This window comes from Equus caballus, chromosome 14 (assembly GCF_041296265.1).
Source record: "Equus caballus isolate H_3958 breed thoroughbred chromosome 14, TB-T2T, whole genome shotgun sequence".
Taxonomy (NCBI): Eukaryota; Metazoa; Chordata; class Mammalia; order Perissodactyla; family Equidae; genus Equus; species Equus caballus.
Genome location: NC_091697.1, coordinates 105,812,424 through 105,831,762, shown reverse-complemented (window position 1 = coordinate 105,831,762; position 19,339 = coordinate 105,812,424). Strand labels below are relative to the sequence as shown.

Sequence of the window (19,339 nt, the reverse complement as noted above, 5' to 3'; positions counted from 1 at the left end):
CTCTGAGAGAGGAAGGAGACAGGAATAGGGCTGAAGACAGTAAGGAAGCCTTAGTATTCAAGGACAGCAGTGGGAGGAGTCGCCTGCAGCAACACTGTCAGTGGGTCCTCTCTCCATCCCGGCCCAATCCCGTGGGCCACATGTTTAGGTCCTGGGCAGAGAGAACTCTATGACCACATTCTGTTTTTTTATTGAAGTATAAATGACACACCATATTATATGAGTGCCAAATGTACACCTAGTGATTGCTATTTTTATACATCATGAAACGATGGCCATTCTAAGTCTAGTACCATCTGTCACCATACAACGTTATTTCAATATTATTGACTATATTCTCTACACTGTACATTGCATCCACATGACTGATTCATCTTATAACTGGACATTTTTACCTCTCTATCCCCTTCACCTATTCTAAAACAGCTGTTTCAATAAAGGCTCTAGATCAATGGGCCCCTACCTCTCCCCCTCGCACCCTAGATGGTTGCCCAGCTCTGCACTCCTTGATCACACCGTGCCTGCCGGGGTCAGCATGAGAGACTCCAGGACCTGGGAGAACGAGGTAGAGGGTCTGCAGCCCTGGGGGCCGACCTTTCCCTGGGGACCCCCCAGAATTACTTGAGGGAGAAAAGGGAACATTAGAGCACTTATGAGAGCTGTTTGAGAAAACAGGGCATTTTGAGTTATGATTCAAATAGCTTTATATTTCTGAACATTTAAAATTTCCTCACATCTACAGTTTCCATTATCATCTGTTTCAAAACCAATAAATGACAAGGGATTGTATGTTTTCCTTCAAACAACATGAGGAACAGGTAAGACCTACACCCACTCCACAAACCCTGTTGGGAGGAGCAGAGCAAAGGAATGCGTGGATTGTTGGTGGGAGAAGGGAGACGGGCTAAGGTCTTAGGTCCTGCAATAGGACAGAAAGCAGAGTTTGCAGACCCCGAAGAGCCCCAACAGGGCTTGCTGAGAAAAATAATAGATGTGTTCTAAACTTTGGGGTGGGAGAGGGAATTTTCAAATTTCATATAGGAGCAGACTGTATATAACCATTTAGCTGGATTTATTCTCCCATTCAACCAATGTGCTTATTTACAAATAAATAATTCTTATCTATATAGAATTTGGCCATGTAGTAGATTTTTCTTTTAATTTCCTACATACAAACACCCATCAATGCTTTTTGATAAGATGGTAATTCCAGGTCCCTCCAGGCTCTCCCTTGATAACATTTTACAGCCATTAGTTGAGTGACTATGTAGGCTTTATAGCCATAGAATCACATTTCTTCTGCTATTGAGACCCTTTGGGGATTCAAACGGCTCTTTGCCACCACCAAGATCAATTAAGGAGGTAGTACTGTGTTCTGAATTCAGACTGGAGAGGTCAGGAAACCAATAAGCTCCAAACAAAATGGAACCACTAAAAGTGAAAAGACTTGCCAGTGTGTCTCTGCCTACCAAAGCATTCAGCAGAAAGGGAAAACACGCAGCCTTCACTTGCACTGTTTGGTTTTCCTCAAAGAACAGTAACATCAATGATGAGGATGCTGTCTGGGCATGTTGCAAATGCGCCTTACTGCCCCCTGCCTTGGTCTCTACCAGTTGGGCTCCTCTGCTTGAGTTCTTTGTCGTGTCTTTGCCGTGGTGTGTGCAGGCTGCTGCTCTCTACCCAAGAACAGGGCCCCTACAAGGAAGAAACCACCATAGTTATCTGTGCCTATAGACCTTTAAATTCTTGAGGGCAGACTCTTGCTCTACCCCCACCCCCACCCCACCCTCTCCCCCCAACTTTGTAACCTGAAGGTCGCAGCGAGCAGCTGCTAACAGATACCCCGCTGCTAAGCCTATCTGAGGACACAGACAACTGCGAAGACGTGAAACCAGAGGCGGAGAAGAGGAGAGACCTCAGGAGGGCAGGTATGTTCTCAGGCATTTATTTTTTGATCAATATAAAGATGACTTCCAGAAAAATCTTACCCTCTACTTTAATCATCTAGTTTTCTATTTAAAAGTTTAAGAAATAATAATGTAAATAACCATTGAAAAACATCCTGGTTAAAAAAACACAGGCTCCCTGAAAATTTCGTGCCCGTTCCTACATGCCTCTCCTCTGTTTACTTCATTCTTTTCTTTTGTGGATGTCAAGGGTAAAGCTAAATGGGAACACGGCTCAGATTAATGAACCCGGCTGTCTGACTCCTAGCACAGCCTTGAAGTCTCGGGCACATCTTGATCTCTCTTACATGAAATGCGCTCTTCTAGAAAACAAAGGCAACTAGATTCTACTGGCAACCTCAGAGACATGCTCATCAAATTCTTTCCTGTTTCATATGTGTTTTTAATTATTCATCAGCGAGACATAAAATAGTTCATTATGAAAAGAAGTCTCATTTGGATGTTAACTTGCAAATAAAAGTCAAAAAGAAGTTTGTACAAATTATTTTTGTAAATATATGTACATAAAATATCTTCTAAAATTTTAGCAAACCAGTGAAAAAATCTTCTTGGGAAGAATAATACAAAGATAATGACCCCAACTTGGAGTGATTTTTTCACAGTCCGTCTTCCGTGAGCTTCGTTAGTAGTCTAAAGGGCGAGATCAGACCCTCATTATGAACTACGATTCATTTGAGATGATGGGAAAGTAATTTGAAGAATTCGGGGCCTGGTAATGAGTTTCCTTTGAAGTTGGGGAGGGTGGCAGTGGGAACAGAATTTGAGATAATTGCCGGTTGTCTCCAAGGAGCCCAAATGTCGATGAAGCTCCTGTGTTTAATAATTAAAGATGCTAACCTCAGAGAAAGACAGAAGGACTCTGTCGGTAACCCCTGGACGATTGCAAAGCCTGCATCTCGGTCTAGCAGTCCATCTCTGACTTTGCCTGCTTCTTCCCCTCTTGCCCTCACCTCTGGCTTGCTGTGGCTTCCACTGCAGGCGCTGAGGAGAACAATGGAAAGCCTGAAGAAGGGAAGAAAACCGGCTTAGGAAACTTGACTCTGGCAGCACCCCCCACTGTGGCTGTGAAACACCCGCCTTTCTGCCCGAGGTGCCCTTCTGAGAACAAGGTACCGAGGATGCCTATCCCAAGCATGTTCAGGAAGTCAACACATGTTTGCCCAACTCTTTGAAGTTTATAAGCTCTGCATCTGGGTGGAGTCCAATTAACGCATCCGTAGGAAACCCTTTCTAGGAGAAAGGTTCGACTCTGGGCGTGCTTCCTCCTCCCATTTGTTGGAATCTCTGTTGTTAGGCTCATAAGAACTTTACTCTAGTTAATCATGCCATGCCTGGAGTATTCTCCCAGGATCTACTGCCAAGAGACCTCAAAGTCCATTTCCAGCGTTCTGCATTTGGCCTGGGTAACCCTTAGTCCCACCAAAAGTGCCTCTCGGCAGAGCTGCGTGGGTTAGAGGAATTCTAATGGAAGGCAGAGCTCTTCGCTCCTTTCTCAAGCCAATTCCCAGAGTATCCCTCTGTGCTGGAGGCATTCTGTAGCCTCGCCAGCAGAGCACCAGAGGTAACAGAGAGCAGGAGAGCGGCCTTGAAGGCCCAGAAAACAAAGTCAAGGGCATGATCTCATCTTAACTAATTACATCTGCAGCGACTCTATTTCCAAATAAGGTCATGTTCTGAGGTGCTGGGGGTTAGGACTTCATGTACGAAATTTAGGGGGACACAATTCAACCCATGCAAATCTCAGTCCATGATCCCCAAATCCTGGTCTAGGGCGGAGGCAGATAGAAACTGCAACCTTCGTGTCAGAAGAATTTGTATCTGTGCCCCCTGCCTCACACAGAGAGCTCCCTGCACCCCTCCACATCCTTTCCACTGGCCAGACACCTGGTCCGCCACCATCTGCCCTCCCCTGACCCAGAGAGGGGTCAGGAGGAGCAGCTGCTGGGGAGATGGCTCCTGTTTCTTGATTTTTCTTGGCTCACGCATTATTTAGACCCTGTTAAGGAGTGGGCCAGCAGAACGTCTTTCCTGGGTGCCAACCTATTAGACCACAGGGGTTCCTAAAACCGCTGCAAATGAAGTAAGATAAAGAAACTTGTGTTTATCAGACTGAGCGGGATCGTGCAGCCCTCTGAGAGCATGTTCGAATAACAACAGATGTCTCCTGACTGTCTTCCTAGGAGAACAGATCCTGCCAACTATAGGATTTGGGTTTTGCTGAGTAGGGTTTTCGAGGTTGGAGGCAGTATTTAATGGCTCAGACCAATTAAAGCAAGACTGAATTCTGCCACCCGTCTTCCTTGCTTGTCCTCCCTCTGTTCAATGACACCACCCTCCTTAACAAATGTTGAGTGTAAGTGTTACCAGCGCTAGCCTCAGGTACCCACAAGTACCTCTCTGCCCAGGATATTCCAAACTCGATGAAATAGCACCAGGAATGAAGTTTCCATTTGCGTTGACAGAGTTATGGGAGACTGGATTTTTGGCACGGAATACGATTTTTAAATGTAGTTCCTAGAAGCTGGGCATTTGGGCTCCATTTCACATTGCAGAACATAAATCTTCAAACTGACAAATTTGCAATAAGAAAGCAAGTATCTAAAAGGTGATATGATTAACTAAAATTTAACTTAATTTCACTTTATCATTTTACATTCAAAAATTTTATATCTGTCTTTCCAGACACGTATGTGGGTTTAAAGTTGTTGACCATGTTTCTTAGGAAGGATGGTCCTGCTTCCTACTGTCTGAGGTTAAGCTGGCCTTTCATATATGAAACAAAGATGAGAAGACGTGGTAGTCTTTTGTCAATGTCCTTACTTGGCAAAAACAAAAAGTGGCAATCCTAAAGTGATCTGTCCCTTCCCCCTACACACACACACACACACACACACACGTATTTTAATTTTTTTTTTGTCCTAGGCTGTGATATCCAGAAATTTGGAAGCACTGGTCAACAGGACAAAACAAAAAAACCCTTAAGAGATGATTCAGCTGATATAGTCTACTGTAAAAGACTCTAAAAAAATCTCTGAGGAGGGAATAAAGCAATAGACCTGATCAAAAAACTCCTCCTGAGGGGGCTGGCCCCGTGGCTGAGCAGTTGAGTTCGCGCGCTCCGCTGCAGGTGGCCCAGTGTTTCGTTGGTTCGGATCCTGGGCGCGGACATGGCACTGCTCATCAAACCACGCTGAGGCAGCGTCCCACATGCCACAACTAGAAGGACTCACAACAAAGAATATACAACTGTGTACCGGGGGGCTTTGGGGAGAAAAAGGAAAAAAATAAAATCTTTAAAAAAAAAAAACTCCTCCTGAGGATCCAGCCCTGCCTGACCCCAGAGAACAGTGTTTCTCGGTCCCATCTAAAATGGAGGCCTGCATGACGCCGGGGTCTTTGTTTCTGCTCCTCGTCCCTGCCTGCTACCGAGGGCTCCCTGCGCACCACAATCTTGACTTCTCTCTGCTGTGACGGCTGGCCAGTGAGCAGGCTGTCTTGGGCTGTCTGGAGAGCAGGAAGCAGATGGAAAATAAATACAGTTGAGGAGCTCTGGGGGCAAAGCCACAGACAGGACAAGAAGGCCAAGAAATAAACAAACAGGAAGGAGACGGGTCTCCTGCCTTTCATCCCTGGCTCTGATAGATAAGACTTGAACAGCGAGACATCAGCTGGGCTCCGTTTCAAACTCTACCCAGCTTCCACTCCAGAGTGGTTTTTCCCTTTGAAAAATCTATCTCTGCATTTCTAAAAAGGGATGATTAAAATAAGCTCTTAATAAGTGATTACAACTCACTTCAAATGCTGTACCCATTATTACATTAGAGATGTATGGTATGCAAGAATTCGAAGTCATCTTCAACATAAATATTGTCCCTGTGTATACAGCGCACATGTGTTAAAGGTGGAGACGCTGACCTAGAGAGATCTTCCGTGCATTAAACCAGAGCATCTGGGAAAGATGCTGAAGTGCTCGGAAGCCATGGTAGTAGTGCCCGCATCATTCTGCCGATGCCCCGTGTTCTTCCTTCTCCCCTTTCCCCTTGTCAAACCCAGCTTTAATGACGGAGTCTAACACCGATCTTCCACACCTCATTGGAAACTTAAGGCAAAACGTTATCTCTGGCAGCAAATCATTATTCTTGGTGTAGTTACTTTATACTTGAAGTCAATTCCATTTCATTTCCCTAAGAATTTCTTCCTTAAAACTCCCTGTTACTGTGTGACGGGTCTTCAGTACTCCCCACCTCACCCCCCGTCCCTGGACCAAGTGCCTCCTTCTCGGGGTCTGCTTAGGTGATGGGTAGGAACAGCGGTTAGCGCCCTGGAGCTGGGTTACCCGGGCTGCAGTCCTGACTTCCCCACGTGCTGGTTGTATGACCTTGTCAGTGTTTTTAATCTGAGCCTCAGTTTCCTCATGTACAAAATGAGGACAACAACACTCCCTTCTTCAGAGGCACGTGTGAAAAATAATTGGAACATGTTAAGCTCTTGGAGCAACGGCTGATGCTTGAGGACTAACTAGCTTATTGCTTTCGTTATGTGGTCAGAAATTATTAATGTGAGTATATTTTCCTTGATATTAAAGGAAGGAAATTTTAAAAGTAACTGGCTCAGCAGAAAATAATAAATAAGAAATTTTTCGTTTCTTAAGGTCGGCATCTTTCTACAGAATTCTGTCTCCATGATCAATATAAGACTACATGGTCACATTTTTTTAAAGCACAGTATTTCAAAGAATCTTCAGGTAGCAATACATGTAGGACAAGAAATTGTTTTAGATTTTCATCTTTTTGTCAATATAGGCAATAGTCACCTATTGTTACTAATCTAAAGCCTTAATACGTTTAGTATATCTTTTTTTTTTTTTGGTGAGGAAGATTGGTCCTGAGCTAACATCTGTTGCCAACCTTCCTCTTTTCACTTGGGGAAGATTGTCCTTGAGCTAAAAACTGTGCCAGTCTTCCTCTATTTTGTACGTGGGACACCGCCTCAGCATGGCTTGGTGAGCAGTGTGTAGGTCCGCACCCAGGATCCGAAACTGCGGACCCCAGGCCACCAAAGCAGAGTGCACAAACTTAACCACTATGCCACTGGGCTGGCCCCCAGGTTTAGTATATCTTGATTCAATATGCCTTATTTTCTAAAAATCTGTTTCAATCTCTATGTTACCAATTTAAAATGCTGTTGACTAGGAAGTTCTTTGAGGGGAAGGAATTATTTTAAGACTTCCTGTTAAATCACGTTTACACCACTTCACTCCATAACAAGGCACAGGGGACACCAAAGAGGACATGTGTCATTCAGACGATGTTTTCTGGCTTTGGCAAGTCGTGACAGATATTTTCAAGATCTTATTGCTACTCTAGGCATTTTAACAGGATGCACTTTGGGAGCAAAGTCTCACCTCAAGCCAGTGCACCTGAGTGTCAAAGGAGCCGTAGACTCGGGATGGGAGGGGGTGAAGAAGCCTGGGGACCTCCACAGTTACCCAGCGTCAGTGGCGTCCCTTCTGGTCTTCGCAAACAAGCGTGGCAGGAGGCAAGGATGAATTCTGATGTGAATTAACTGTGGTTTTATTTTGCATTAAATATAAACCAGTTAAAGTTAAATAAATTTCTTCTTGCTTTTGTTTTATTCGTAACAGTGAAAGTAACGTCAGAGGAGGAGCGTGAGGAGCCTTCTCTGTCCGAGGGAACAGGCCTTTATCGAAAACCCGGCTCAGCCGTGGCTTCCAGTCAGGTCATGGAGCTTCTCAGTCATCTCCTCTGCAAAGCTCAGATCAGAGTCTCCAGTCATTTACATGGATGCTCTACAGATTAGCTGTCAAGTGTTTTGAGACTGTTAACTCCTTGACAAACGCTAATGAGACGTGTCAAAGAAACTGCTACGATTCGTTCACATACATCACTCCACCGGCTCTGTATTACCACCTTAGGTCCCGTTATTCACAGGCATCAGTTTTTAAATTGTATTGCACTCTACACTGTCCTCCAAATAAGCACCAGGTTTTAACTATAAAGTCTTGAGTTTTCAGCCGTCACTGCTGAGTCGATCTTCAGGGTCTGTGTTATGAGCAGAGAGAAGGTCATCTGCCCAGAGCCTCGGGTTGGCTGGGAATCCCCAAGGCGTCATGAGCCTGGGAGTTGTAACAAAGACACCTGCATCCTTACTTTAAGGAAAGAACATCAGCTGGGAAGCCAGGAAGAAAAGCCAGGCTGACGGGCAAAGTGGGGGCGATGACTACATCCTCAGCTTCAAATTACGTCCCGCACTTGGACCAAAGACCGCGTGAGTATAGAAAATATCGACTCCGCGATTTCTTTGAGTTGTATCTCTCGGACTCTAAATGTATTTGGAACAAGCTAGGAAAAAAAAGCCCCGCAAACATCTCTGTCCTAAGGGGGAAAAAGGCATGCTGCATTTATCCAACTTTCCGGGGGAAAGGAAAATAAAGACCACTTTAACATCGGGCTACAAAGTGTCCAGCTGCATTCCCACCTTGGCCCTGACTACTCAGGGCTCCAGGGCCAGTCCTTGAACCTGAGTCTCTGTCACATTCGCGGCCTCTGCTTGTAAACACAAAATTAAAACACTTCTTTCCGAGAACAGTTTAGTGGCAACCAGAGGGGAAGGGGGTAGGGGGTGGGCACAAGGGGTGAAGGGGCACATTTACATGGTGACTGACAAATAAGAATTTGCAACTGAAATTTCACAATGTTATAAACTGTTATGACCTCAATAAAAAAAAAATCCAAAAACAAACCCCACCTCTTTCCCACCTCACAAGGAAGTCATAAAGATTCCACTTAGAACATTGAACTTCAAAGATGAAAGGCTCAATATAAATTCCAGCATTCTTGTCAAGACGTCAGTGTGAACTGACGGAAATGTGCTGCGTGAGCACTGCCTGCGTCCACAGATCTGAATGAGGAGGAGCTGGGAATGCAGAGCGAAGGGCAGGAGGGCCAGGGACAGTGAGCGCCTCATCTCCGTGCCAGCCTTCACCGGGTTCCCACTTGCCTGTGCACACCGGGGAGCTCATCCTAAAGACCAAACGCTGCAGTTCACTGCATACCTGCTACTCCCCCCAAAAGAAATAGAATAGACATTCATCCTGCACCTGCAGTGTGCAAGGCTGTGCTAAGGGCTGCAAATACAGAAATTAATGTTACGTAGTTCTTACCTCTTCAGAGCTCATAGTTGAAGTAGGAGAGCTGTGTCTTCTCCATGTAGTGTAGAGAGAGGCGAGTCTGCCAGAAGCCTAGAGCATCCCAAAGCGAGACCCTCCACAAAAAAACCACCCAACCGTTGTGTAGCTGACTTTCATTAGCAATGACTGTATTGGCCATGATATGTACTGTGACAAATCCAAATTTTGCACGTTTTTTTCTACTCTCAAATCAAAAAGCTCTTAGTGATTCCTGAACCTACAGATGCTCTGTATTATTACTGAAGGTATTTCTAAAGGGACTTAGGTGATCACAGCTCCATCACTCCGCTCTCAGAATCAGTAAGCTGGAAGGGTCCTTCATCCCAGATGACAAATGCTTGCACCAATGATTGGCAGCTGACTAGCCTCGAGATGATTTTGTGTGGCCAGGGGTGTGGAGAACAAAATACCGTATGCATGTGTGGTGGCAGGGAGGATCGGGGGATACACACCAGGGACAGTGTGCCTGACTGCCCTATCTCTGCCTTGGGTGCCTGCCCTCCTCTGGACTACTTGGTGGTGAATAAATGACTGACAAGTTGGGTGCTGCCTCAGAAAGCTCGTCAGCCTCAGCCTAAGCCGTCTGAAGCAGCTGTCTCGACTCTGTTTTAAAGATCACCAGGCCCCAATCCCCATTGGAAACCTAACTGCAACATCCGACCCACCTACAGTTGGGAAGCTCTTCCTCGCGTGGAGGTGGAGAACAGGTCGGCTTATTTTCTAACACCCTAGAGGTCATCGTAGTCGCGCCTTTAACTTCTAGCTTCTATCGTTAGAGAGTGGCTTTCCACAAAGGGTGTCCAATAATTGTTGGTTTTCTTCTCCAAATTCCCTCCAGTTTCTTCCATGTTTCTTTTTAGAAATACGGATTTAAGCCAGATGGGACAACGTGGATATCCAATCTCCTCATCTGTAAAATGAGACAAGATGATGTCTAAGACTCCTTTTGCTCAAGGATCTTAATTCTTGAGAAACTCTGCACAATAGCACAATAGTCCAAGGCAGGGATCAACACATGTTTTCTGTAAATGGCCAGATAGTAAACATTTCACACTTCGAGGCCAGAGGGTCTCTGTGTAACAACTCAGCAATGTTATCATAGAGCCCAGACAAGCAGCCATGGACAATACACACACAAATGAGTGTGGCTGTGCTCCAATAAAGCTTTATTTACAAGTACATGCGGCCAGCTGGATTTGGCCCACAGGGCATAGTTTGCCAACCAGAAAACACCAAGCTTTTATTCTATATCTCCAACCACCCTTCCTGTCCCTGTGTCCAGGCTCAGATTTTCTGAGATGGCCCACAACCGTTCAGCAGCCAGTGGACCTGGGAACCCCTCAATTGCCTATGTATGTAATACACACACACACACACACACAGAGCTGGTAGGGGTGGGGAGCCCAATTTGACAAACAGAGTGTTTCTCATTTTATTTTGTTTTGTTTTTACATTAACCCATTCCTGACTTTCAGGATAAGTGCATGTCTACATGTTTGCTTACAGAGTTTTGTAATTAGACTCAATTTTTTAATTTCTTGGGCCATATTTGCCAACAGCTATGACCTCACAGTTAATAAAGGGCTACTGGTCCCTCCTGATCAAAGCGTGGTCCACGGACAGAGGCCTCAGCAACATCTAGGAGCTGCTTAGAGATGCCAAATCTTGGGCCTCTGCCCAGATCTACTGAATCAGAATCTGCATCTGAACCAGGTGGCTCATAGGAACATACCATTTGAGAAGCACTGCTGTTTGTGATGTATCTGTCAGTCAAGGTCCTGGCAAGAAACAGATGTCAACCGCAGGTGGAACAAAAGGAGAGGCGTAGCAAAAGGACTTCTTAGGGAGGTGCGGTGGCCAGAGTGAGATGCACACACAGGGATGGAGAGGAACCTTTGGACTAGCAACCGCTGTGGCCATTACAACCTCTGGGGCTGAGGGGACACAAAGGAGAATAAGTGATATCTGAGCCCACTTGGCACAAGAACTGTCAAGAGGAGGCTGCCTGGTGGAGCTGTCTTCAAGGAAGAAATAGCAACTTCTGGAGAGGCATCATGAAAGCAAGGAGAGAGCAGAGAAGAAATAGCCCCGCCTTTCTTTCTTCCTGCCACCTAGGCTCTTGCTGGTACCCCCCATTGGCCAAACCCAGCCAGAAGACAGAGCTCAAGGGAGCCCAGGAGGGGTGGTCCCCAAGGGCCAGGCTCCCAGGGCACAGAGCAGAGAATGAGGGACAGTGGCAGAAAATAGCGAGCACAGCCAGAGAGTGCTTCCACTTGAGGTCCAGATCCCCGTGGGGCTCTAAGCCGGTGTCCCTCCAGCTGGCAGTTACCGTCTGCCACTGTCTCTCTCACCGGTAGCTCCCTGTTCTCACGTTCTCAGTTAACACTGTAATGTTGGCTTTTCCTTTTATTCAGAATTCAAAATTGCTCAACTTCTATTATTGCCCAAACTAAAACATCACTAAAAAAAAAAAACTTTTCATATCTCCATGCTACCTCAAGAAAACCACATCTCAAAATTGTTTCTTTTTGACTGTCACACCTACTTCCCAATAAAGTTAAAGCATGCTGGGGAAGGACGGCCTGCCTCCGCTGGCACGAAGTTTTTGGCTCAGAGAAGCAGCTTCCCTCTCTCTCCTACCTGCAGAGAGTGCAGGAGAGAGGTTTCAAACGAGGCTTCACATGGTTTCCCGACATACGCAGTGGGTCGAGAGATTTCTTAGTGAAATATAAGAATCAACAGTGTTAAAAAGAGTGAAAGAAGGAGGCAACAAATACGTACAATGAGGAGTCTGCCCCTTAGTCGCCTGTCCTTGGGCAAACAACTTCCTTTCGCTTCAGTACGTAAAATGGAGATACCATGTGTGTTGCCTGTCTTAGTGCCTATCTCGCATGTTTAAAAAGAAGGAAATAGCGCATCACAGGGCGGAGACGAGGTGAGGCAGAGAGAGCACTCGGCTGGCCCATTAGCTGTAATTGTTACTATTGCTGATACTGAGCCACATTTCAAATGCTGCTGGAAGGGTTTTCATCACCCAAACCCAGCCTCCACTTCTGGGTTATTGGGAAAGGGCCAAATATGTAATCCTTACTCAGGGACAGTGTGTCTGTCCTTTTCCTACCACTCCAATCCGAGTGATACAGACAGCCTAGAAAGAAACCAGAGGCCCCTTCCTCTCCCTCTGGGTCAGATGACAACAGCCCTGGAGGGAGCTCCCTCGTCCCAGCCTTCTGGCCTCATGTGATTGGCTGGCTCTCCGGAGGAGGGGCATCTCCCAAGGAAACTGTAATACCCCGGTCACCACTGAGCCACCAAGGAGGAGGAAGAGTGAGCATGACATCACTTCCTGTTCTCTTTTGGGTTCCCAACCATTCTCCACTAGGAGAGGCTTTTGTATGTGGGAGCTGAGGAGGGGTATTGCCTGAGGTGGAGGTGACCCCCACACCCTCCCTGCCTCTTCTGTGTTCAGACAACTCTTACCGACCATCTATGTGCCAACTCCTTACACCTCCTCCTACGTCTCCCAAGACAGTCTTGTGGCACTTAACAACAGGGATCTGTTCTGAGAAATGCGGCATCAGGCAACTTCATCATTGTGTGAACAACACAGCTTACTTACATGAACGTAGGTGGTACAAACCTAGGCTGTAGGTCCCTAATCTTCCAGGACCGCCATTGTGCATGTAGTCCACCATTGACTGAAACATCATTATGTGGCACACAACTGTATATATTCTTGTAGCCATCTGTAATCTTTGCCTAAAGATGTGACAGCAAAGCAGGGCAGACAGAGTTTTATTTGGCATTTTGTTTTGGCAGCTTTGGATGACACAAAAGGCAGACAAAACTGCACTCAGGGTGCATGCATTGCAAAACAAAGCAAAGAAAGGCATAGGAAAGAAGGAAAAGAGGAAGATGGGGAGGAAAGAAGAAGGGAGGAAGAAGGGGAGGCGGGAGGGAGGGAGAAAGAACATGAAATAGTTGCAATTTGATATTTCAAAACAGTCCTGAATTAATCTTCAGGGTAGAATACAGATCCTGTTGGAGTTCCTTATACATAGCTTATCATTTAACATTCTTTTTATTTTAAATTACATTAGAGGAGGTGCTTCCGTTCTCACCAGGCCTGCACCCCAAATTATAATGAGGAATGCAGCCAGGCTGCCCTGGGAAGGCTGGGCAGTGTGACGGGGACCACTGTAGACACTGCCTGCTCACTGCACACGGGCACAGAATGGCAAACAACCCACTAGAAATCACCACCAGGCCCGCCAAGTGCTCAGGGCATCTGGCCATGAAATCTGTGCTTATCCCACCCAAACAGCAAACCCTCATTGCCAGGGTAAGCAGGTGGCATTTCTTTTTCAAAAGTTCAACACAACTATCAGCCACAAAAATTACCTGAACCAAGAGGAATCAAGATGGCTTGCTTTGTTCAATCAAAGCTCTCCTTCTGAGTGCCTGGCTCCTGGAGGTCACATACCTCCTGTGTGAAGGAAGGGAACCCAGGACAAAAAGTGTTCTTCAATGTGTGTGCATAAGTTGCAAAATCAGGATGACCCAGCACAACTCTGAGAGGTTGCCACGGTCACCAAGTCTATTTGGTAACTTTTGCAAATACACATTTGACTCATTAAACATGTTTTCTTTCCTAGATTAGTGTGCAAAAGTCACTGGAAAAAATTACTTAGTAGGAGGGTGTACTTGAGTGCTGTTTAAAGGAGATTTTCTCACCATTATTTAGAAAGAGGAAGGTACACAAAATGGGAGCCACATTGATAGGTAATCTCCTTTAACAATTTTTGTGTATCATTTGACTTTTTTATGTGTACACTTAACCAAAAAGTGAATGGGAATTGTGGGGAAACCATGAGACCTGCATTTCCATGTTATCTTTTTAAATTTTTTTATTGTGGTAAAATATACATAAATCAATTTTACTATTTTAACCATTTTTAAGTGTGCAGTTCAGTGGCATGAAGTACATTCACACTGTTATGCAACCATCACTACCTTCCATCTCTAGAACTTTTTCACCTTCCCAAACTGAAACTCTGACATGATTTTATATGTAGAAAACCCTAAAGAATCCACCAAAAAACTGCTGGAAGTAATAAACAAACATAGTAAATTTGTAGGGTATAAAATCAACATACAAAAATCAATTGCATCTCTATACGCTAAAAATGAACTAGCAGAAAGAGAAATCATGAACACAATCCCATTTATAATTGCAACAAAAAGAATAAAATAGCTAGAAATAAATTTAAACAAGGAGGTGAAAGATCTGTTCACTGAAAACTGTAAGACATTAACAAAAGAAATCGAAGACAGAAAGAAACGGAAAGATATTCCATGCTCAGGGATTGGAAGAATTAACATAGTTAGAATGTCCATATTACCTATAGCAATCTACAGATTCAATGCAACCCCAATCAGAATCGCAATGACATTTTTCACAGAAATAGAACAAAGAATCCAAACTGAAACTCTGTACCCATGAATCAATACCTCCCCATTCGTCTCTCCCCCAGTGCCTGGTAATCACCATTACACTTGCTGTCTATGAATTTGACTACTAGGTATCTCATATAAATGAAATCATACAACACTTATCCTTTTTTGTCTGGCTTATTTTACTTAGTATAATGTCTTCAAAGCTGAACCACATTGTAGCGTGTATCAGAATTTCATCCCTTTTTAAGGCTGAATAATATCCCATTGTATGTATGTACCACATTTTGTTTATCTGTTCATCTGTTATCCGTTTATCTGTTCATCAAATGACAGACATTTGGGTTATTTCTATGTCTTGGCTATTCTAAATGGTGCTGCTGTGATAGAGTCACCCAGGATAGAGAGGAAAAGAGAGGACAAGAGTGAAATAGTGGCTTCCAGATGGAGGAGAAACAGGATTCGTGTAGGAGTGAGGAGCAGGCATCCTGAGGCACAGGAATCCAGGAACTGCAGATACGCAACAACCAAGAGTATGGAATTGACAGTGCAGCCTCTAGAGAAGCTTTGCCAAGTCCAGAGAGAGAAGGTGGGAAGCAAAATCCCCAGTGAGAACCCAGCGATGGAGGTGACAGCTCTCACAGGAGCTCAGCCAAAAGTTCAAGAGAGGTGCGAACGGGGTCTGAACAGAAAGACTCTCCTTGTCCCAGAGGGCCTGTCCCAAGGCTCAGGCGAGAGAGCAGAAGTTAAGTGGAGTCTCCAGGAGTTCTGAAGCCCCAAGAGACCCAGTACAGAGCACAGAAGAGGAATAAGTACACAGTACTTCCAACAAGTAGGCAGGCCATGTGGGTCAAACAAGACTTGGCAAAGGTCTTTCTTGGATGGGTGACCCCAGAAGGCCTCGCAGCCCGCTCAGGTTCAGTCACCCACATGAGCTACTGTTCATGCCAGCCTTCAGCAGACCGCAGTGTGAGGGAAGAAAGGCGGGGAGACAGTGGCTGGAACCAAGGAGTCCGGGGATAAAAGGATGCTTCCTCACACGCCCTCACAACCCATTCTCACCTTCGGTTGGAACCATCAGAGGGTGACACCCAGGTCTTACCAAGCAGAAGTGACGCACACTTCCTCTTGATCCATTGGATCCTTCGGATCTATTTGAAAATTCCCGTCTGGCGTTGATTTCACGGTTCACTCAACCAGGGGTTGAGTTCTCACTCCATGCGAGGCTCTGCACCACAGCTGAGACACAAAAGTGAGTCGGACAATTTTCCACCTTGGGGGAGCTCACGTCTAACGAGGAGACACATAATTAAAAGGGCAATCACACACAAAGAGGGTGACCAGGGCTACGAGAGAAGGAAATCTGGGGTGAATTCAGGGCACACAGAAGGAGCTTGCAACCCAGGAGGAGTATATAACCCAGAGGGGCAGGCCCACTCGATAAGTTTGTGTTGGTCTCCTGCGGCTGCTGTGACAAGCCACCACAAACATAGTGGCTTAAAACAACACCACTTTATTATCTTAGAGTGCCGGAGATCAGAAGTCCAAAAATGGGCCTTAGGCAGCTAGGATGAAGGCTGCACTCCTTCCAGAGGAGCAAGAGGAGAAGCCGGTCCTTGATTTTTCTGCCTCTGGAGGCCGTGTGCTTCTCTCAGGGTCCCTTCCACGAGGGCCTCTCTGGGATCTGCTTCTGTTGTCACATGTCCATGTCTCTGACTCTGACACTCCTGCCTTCCTCTTACAAGGACCCTGTGACTAGATTGAGCCTACCTGGGTAATCGAGGGTAATTTCTGATCTCAAGATCCTTAATTCAACCACATCTGCAAAGTCCCTTTGCCGTGTAAAGTAACACACGTCCCAGGTTAGGGTATGGCTGTGTTTTGGGGAGCAGGGAGCATTATTCTGTCTACCACAAAGTTAATTCCTGAAAAACTAAAAATGCTTAGCATGCGTAAGTCAAATCATTTTTATCCTCGTGAAAAGACTATCCTCTTTTTTTCTTCATCTTCTTTTTTTATGGGAGAAGGAAAGAACTCACACAAATTTTCTTCTGTTGGAAACCTTGTCATGAATCACCTAAGGTACATGTTAAAATCAGCGTGGATTATATCAGCAAATGTCAGACATCTTCTGCAAAGCGCATGCTTCTCTCACTACTTACAGTTCCTTCAGAATGTTCCCACGGAAGTCACTCTGATTCAGCGCGCGCTGCTCTTCTCACATTCTCGGCTCATCATTCCCTTTCCCTTAAGGCAGAAACCGGTGAATCTCGGAGCAGACCCGACTTTTCATGAACTGATAAAACGTACATTAGCCAATTTAATTTTTTAGATTAGAGGGAGGAATGGAATTCAGAACTGTTTCTGGAAATTGTTTATTTGTCTCTATAAAATCAAGACTTGAAAGGCTTAAGACTTCTAATATATTTATTATATTTCTATAGTTGTGATGCGTGAGGAAGGAAAAAAAGGAAAAATTGTAATCCAAACTGGAACCCCTACCCAGTCATGCAGATTATTAATGGCACAGACTGGACAAAAGCCTTGGCCTCTGGACTCCAGGCCCAGTGCTCTTTGCACTGGCCATGATATCTTTTCCATGTCTTTCTTCTCTTTGAGATTAAAAAAAAAAAAAAAAGGTAGGAATTCACTTTTAGATACACCTTGAGTTTAGATACTTTTCCTGATTTCCTCTTCATTAAAAACCTCCCAATGGCCGGCACGGTGGCCTAGCGGTTAAGTTCACGCTCGCTTCAGAGGCCCAGGGTTCACAGGTTCCGATCCCGGATGTGGACCTACGCGCGCATCGCTCATCAAGCCATGCTGTGGCAGGTGTCCCACATAGAAAATAGAGGAAGATGGGCACAGATGTTAGCTCAGGGCCACTCTTCCTCAAAAAAAATCTACCTCCCACCAATAGCAATAATTGGTGTTCCACAAAGAGCCCTTCCTGTTGGTTGATGTTGACCCTGTGAAATACAAACAAGTTTCAACAAGCGGACAGGGAACATGTAATCAACACACTTCGGCTCCCGTTCAGAACGGCCAGGCCCCTGGCACCTGATCCCTCTATGGAAAATGGATATTGGAAAGGAAGATCGCACTTCATTTAAAAGCAGAACAACAGATGCGTGGGCTGGTGTCAGTGAGAATCAGTTACATATCTGACGCAGGTCTTCATGAATCTCAAATAAGGACAATATGGCATCCTTTTATTTCTCTCTAGGATCCCCCAGAGAGGCTCTTCCGCACCCCTCCTCCTCCCAGCCAGATGGCACAGCACCTCCTGTCCTGGGGGAATCCAGGCCAGCCACCCACCCCCTCGACGTTCTCCTCCCCTCCCCAAAATCACTCTCAGCTTCTCTTCCTTCCCCCCAGTTATCACCCTTCATCTTTATTCAACTGGCTGCTTCTCCTTGACCTACGGACACATTAAAATCTGAAGTCCTCAGCACAGGCTGAAACTCATAGGCTGTCTCCTGCCTTAGCTCCACCATCGAGCTTTCCTCTCCAGCCGTACAGCCCACTAAGATCTCTCCATTCCTTTGCACCCACTGTTTTCTCTGCCTGCAAGGCCATCCCTCCATTCTTCACCTGGAGAACTCCTAACCATCCTGCAAAACCCAGCTCAGCACTGACCTCCGTGGTGGTTCTGGACCACTGGCCCTCCCCAGTAAAGGTTAATGCTCCCTGTCCTGTGCAGCAAGAGCCCCAGGCTTTCCTCCCCCAGAGCTCTTAACACCCAACATTAGCATTATCTGCCCCCTCCCAGTCTCCCTCAAAAAGTTCCCAGACGGAGGGCTCTTTAAGAGCACAGACTGCTCCTTTGTTTTAAATGCCCAGCACTTACCACAACCCTTGGTGCTTAGTAGACATCCAATAAATGTTTGTTGAGTGAATGAAAGAATGTTCAAGTCTTTCCATTAAAAAAAGAGAGAAAAGACGACCTATCACCCTGCTACCTTCTGGAACTGCTGTCTCCTTGCATCTCTCTGCTTGCCTTTCCCCCTAGACTTCTCCTAACCCAGTCCTCACTCCTTTGCGAGCTCACTTCTGTTGCCAACTGACCCCTGGATCTGCTTCCCCGATGCTAGGTCATTCCCTGACCACCTGGTCTCCAGGCTGCTCCTCATGCGGGTTCTCCCCGCCCAGTACAGGTCGGTGGAATCACCCTCCTGCCTTTGTGTCACCGCCCTCTCCTATGTTATTTTTAAGTCTTGAGTTGACTCTCCTGCCTCTCCAGCTTCCCATCCCCCTCTTTATCTCAGCAACATTCTCCTTTCCCAACTCCCCCCCTGCCGACCTCATAAACGTTCCAGCCCAGCCGTTCTCCGGAACCTCAGTGTAGATGGCCTGGGAACACATATGGATTGAAACAAGCCTCCTCATGGCCAGCCTCCGGAAACAGAGAGTAATTAAAGGACGTAATGCGTGTACGCCCCTATCACAGGGCCTTCGGCACTGATGGGGGCTGGCAAACCTCCATCCAGGCTCGGCCTCCAGACCGCCCGCTGCTCCCGTTTCTCCGCCCTTTAGTTCACACTGAGCACCGCTGCTGCGCTAGTATTTCTAACGCAGAGCATCAGTTCCCAGCTTAAAGGTCTTCTGTGCCCCCAACACACAAGTCATTAAAAGGAGGGGTCCCCTCATGTACATCATAGTAAAATGAGAACCACAAGGGCCGCGCAGCAAGCTTCCTCTTACACCT

General features: G+C 45.9%; 3 long non-coding RNA genes across 5 annotated transcripts; 1 reads left to right on the top strand and 2 right to left on the bottom strand.

Annotated features, from left to right (window-relative positions):
• Nucleotides 1–1,055: 1,055 nt before the first annotated feature.
• Nucleotides 1,056–2,969, bottom strand: LOC138917370 (uncharacterized). Its single transcript, XR_011425243.1, has 2 exons — nucleotides 2,805–2,969; nucleotides 1,056–1,695 (listed from the first exon to the last, which is right to left on the bottom strand). It is a non-coding gene; the product is annotated as an uncharacterized lncRNA (long non-coding RNA).
• Nucleotides 1,630–8,729, top strand: LOC111767917 (uncharacterized). The gene is made up of 3 exons (XR_002799864.2): nucleotides 1,630–1,928; nucleotides 2,946–3,076; nucleotides 7,612–8,729. It is a non-coding gene; the product is annotated as an uncharacterized lncRNA (long non-coding RNA).
• LOC102149131 (uncharacterized) lies at nucleotides 7,525–19,020 on the bottom strand. Of its 3 annotated transcripts, none has more exons than XR_011425240.1 (6): nucleotides 18,935–19,020; nucleotides 16,794–16,927; nucleotides 15,734–15,870; nucleotides 10,910–11,111; nucleotides 9,151–10,087; nucleotides 7,525–9,045 (listed from the first exon to the last, which is right to left on the bottom strand). It is a non-coding gene; the product is annotated as an uncharacterized lncRNA (long non-coding RNA). The 3 variants fall into 3 exon arrangements; XR_011425241.1 differs by having other exon boundaries at nucleotides 7,525–7,732; XR_011425242.1 differs by lacking the exon at nucleotides 18,935–19,020 and having other exon boundaries at nucleotides 7,525–7,732; nucleotides 9,843–10,087; nucleotides 16,794–17,375.
• Nucleotides 19,021–19,339: the final 319 nt, after the last annotated feature.